This window comes from Bidens hawaiensis, unplaced genomic scaffold (genome assembly GCF_021521415.1).
Source record: "Bidens hawaiensis isolate Kalapana, Puna unplaced genomic scaffold, B.hawaiensis_p1.1 tig00016361_1, whole genome shotgun sequence".
Taxonomy (NCBI): domain Eukaryota; kingdom Viridiplantae; phylum Streptophyta; class Magnoliopsida; order Asterales; family Asteraceae; genus Bidens; species Bidens hawaiensis.
In genome coordinates, this window is record NW_027492498.1 from 410,559 (window position 1) to 413,928 (window position 3,370).

Consider the following 3,370-nt stretch of genomic DNA (forward strand, 5'->3'; position numbering starts at 1 on the left):
GTTATTGTTGGAAGAGGAAGTGATGAAGAAGATGGTTTTGCATGGGCGTGCGGAGGCGGAGATCGCGTAAACGGCGACGATGAGATTGAAGAAGAGGAGGAGACCGGACGCCATTGGAATGGAATTTGGGGGAATTGAAGAAAGGAAAGGATTGGAAAGTGAGAGAGTAGATACGGAAGGCATGTATATGTTGAGGCAGAGATAGATTTTCGGTTAAGAACTAACGACTTTTTAAATAAGTGGATCAATATTTTTCAAACAGAGTATTAAGTTTGTTTATTTTAAATGATACGATAAACTAGTTTGCATGTGTAAATCCAGTCTGGTTAAGGCATTTTCAACTAGGGTTGTTCACGAGTCGAGCGAATGTTTGCTCGTTTAAAACCGAACCGAACGACTGAAATTCAAACCGAGCCAAAATCGAATCGGGCATTTTTTATATTTTCATTTATTTGATTGAAGTTTTCAGTATAATAGAAGTTTGTTTATACGTTTATTATATCTCACTTCAAACTTCTTTCTGCTAAACATTTACAAATTATTACACGTTTTTCTAAAAACTATTAATTTGTTTACAAAATATATTATTTACAGTTTTTAAACTTGTTTACAAAACAACTCATTATTTTCAGCACGTGTTCATTCCATTTGCCTTCGACACTTTTGGATCCCTAGCTCCCGAGTCGGTTCGCTTCTTAGAGCGGGTGCAGAAGGTGGTCCACAGTGACTCGCAGAGCCCGTGGAACCAAGGATTTATATTTAGTAGAATAGGTTTTGCGATTCAAAAGGGGATAGCTGCGCAGCTTGTTGCTCGCTTACCCATTATCCAGATGTAGCTCGGTTTGTGTTATTTATAAAATGAGTTGTTTAAAAAAAAAGAAAAAAACTTGTTTCTTATTGAAATTAAAAGGGAAAATGAAATGAACAGTTTAATCATTTTAGACATTTGAGACATTGATGGAGAAGGTATCTCATTTTAGACATTGAGACATTGATGGAGAAGGTATCCGCACCAGTTCCGATGATTGGTGTAGCTGGAACACCAATCATATATAATAATTTATAAACTACATTAAAAATATTCGAGCCAAGTAGAACCGAATGGACCTTTGCTCGTTGCTTGGCTCGTTTACAAACAAACCAAGCAAAGCAGCTCGTTCACAATTGAGCGAAAAAAAATGAGCGGACATTTTTTGAACGAGCGACAAGCGGTTTGGACGGCCCTATCCAAGTAAATTTTATACGTCACACTTGTAATTTTAAAACTGAGTAATTTTATTAATAAAAATGGCACAACAGCTTGTTATTAAAACTTAATCAAATACCCAAGAAGTAGATTACATATCGATAAATCAAGAGTAATGAGAAAGCATGCTCTCCAATTCACTTATGGATAGAGTAGTAAAAGCTTCCATTTGTTTTGGAGGAAGACACAAACCAATTTGAATGTCTTCCGGTGATTCTTTGCTTGCATTAACAGATATCGAATTGTTGTAATCTAGTGATATAGTCTCGTACTTTTCCGGCTTCCCCCACCCAAAATCGACATCGTAAACATTTAATTTTGGTGTTCCAGCTACACCGATCATCGGAACTGGCGCGGATACCTTCTCCAACACTGTCTCAAAGTCTTTAAACAACCTTTCTTTACTTTTTACCCCTTCCATGATAGCCGTTCCTAATAACTCAACCGCGGTTGGAAACCCTTTGCTTCCTGTTATTAAGCTTGTTTTTGTTTCCGCCAAGCAATATCTAGTACAGTTACCGAAATAAGTTTGAGGAACCGGTGGATCCAAACGGGTCCTCCAATCGGTGGCACATACAAACCATTCGACTTCATACTCACCCTTCTTTCCGTCGACAAGAACACGTGATTTCGCTATGCAACTCCATACATAACCACATTCTACAACGAAAGAAGATACATATTTTAGTGTAGGCAGCTGGACCAACAACCATTTCTTTAGCATATTGATCTGTGACCGGGTCAACACAAATGTTGATCGAACTTTATCGGTCTGGGGATCAAGCCGGGGCGCTTTATAACTTTCATCTAGATTTTGGATAGGTGGGAAACTTAAAAACACGTCATCCAAAGATTTAGGGTATTCGATAACCCTATCGTAAAACGGAAGCGATCTGCTAGCTAAGTAGAACTCATCTGTACCATGTTTGGCTATGGAAGTCCGTGCCATCAAGAAATCATACCTTGTTCTTGCATCACAAAGCGTATGATGATTCGTGAGCCCGATCGTGATGCCTGAGTTGGGAAATATGGTAACTTGAATTGAAAAAACCGGGATTTTCACGAGATCCGACACTTTAAATGGACTTTCAAGTAAAGGTACTAGAGAGTGAAATTTGTTACAATCCCGCGGATGGTTTCCTTTGAGATCATTGAAATCAAGATCGCATTCTGCAAAAGTTAACGCGACTGAATCTCCATGGACATAACGGATTTCAGGTTTTCTAGCAAAACCTGAATGATTTTGATCAGCAGGAAAGACGGTTAAGTTACTTGCAAAAGGTAAGAAGTGTTGTAGAGTTATGGATAACGAGTGTTTGAGTGTTGGAATTATTGTATCGACGAAATGGGATTTCGGATGAGGGAAATCGTAGAAGAAAAGTTGATGAATCGGATGCATAAGCAGCCATATCAGATCGAAGAAAGTAAGCGAAAGTGATCATCCGTCGACGGTGTTGGGCGGAGGTGAGATACGGCAGTTTTCAATGAAAGTCAATCGCTGATCAATGGTAGTCATTTGTGGGGAGGAAAAGTTTTCTCGACTTTTTTGGATCTGCATTCCACAATTAATAATAAATTCTGCACTATAAGGAGCAAGGTCACATGCATATGTCAAATGTGAGATTCATAAGCCATGTGAATACTAATGTAATGGTGCTTTCAAAAGTCAAATCTCGTGCAACTCGTTGTCATTTTTATATAGGATGCAAATCATGTGAATAGACTGACAATAGTTAATGAGAAAATGTAAAAGTAGAAAATAACATCTTGTTGTTTATAAATAAGAAAATGATCGAAATAGTCATTTTGATCACTCGCAGACTACCATTATATATATATATATATATATATATATATATTAACTAGTTGTTAGTCACCGTTTGTGGAAAAAAACACCCAATTTATTTGTACCGACTACCGGGAATCATTAAAATGGAGCCATATTGCAGGCAACTATAAAAAAAAAACAACAAACTTTAATTAAAATGCAGATATTTAGTGGACCAAAAAACACTAGATCATCCAAGAAGACCAAACTTCTTAACATCATGATGGTTGTCATATTCATTGTTTCATCAACAAAAGTAAAATGCAGTAAGGCTACTTTATATCCGACGCTGCTAA

At 37.4% G+C, this 3,370-nt stretch overlaps 1 pseudogene; it reads right to left on the minus strand.

Moving 5' to 3' along the window:
• Positions 1–1,206: 1,206 nt before the first annotated feature.
• Positions 1,207–2,762, minus strand: LOC143551296 (malonyl-coenzyme A:anthocyanin 3-O-glucoside-6''-O-malonyltransferase pseudogene; annotated as a pseudogene).
• Positions 2,763–3,370: the final 608 nt, after the last annotated feature.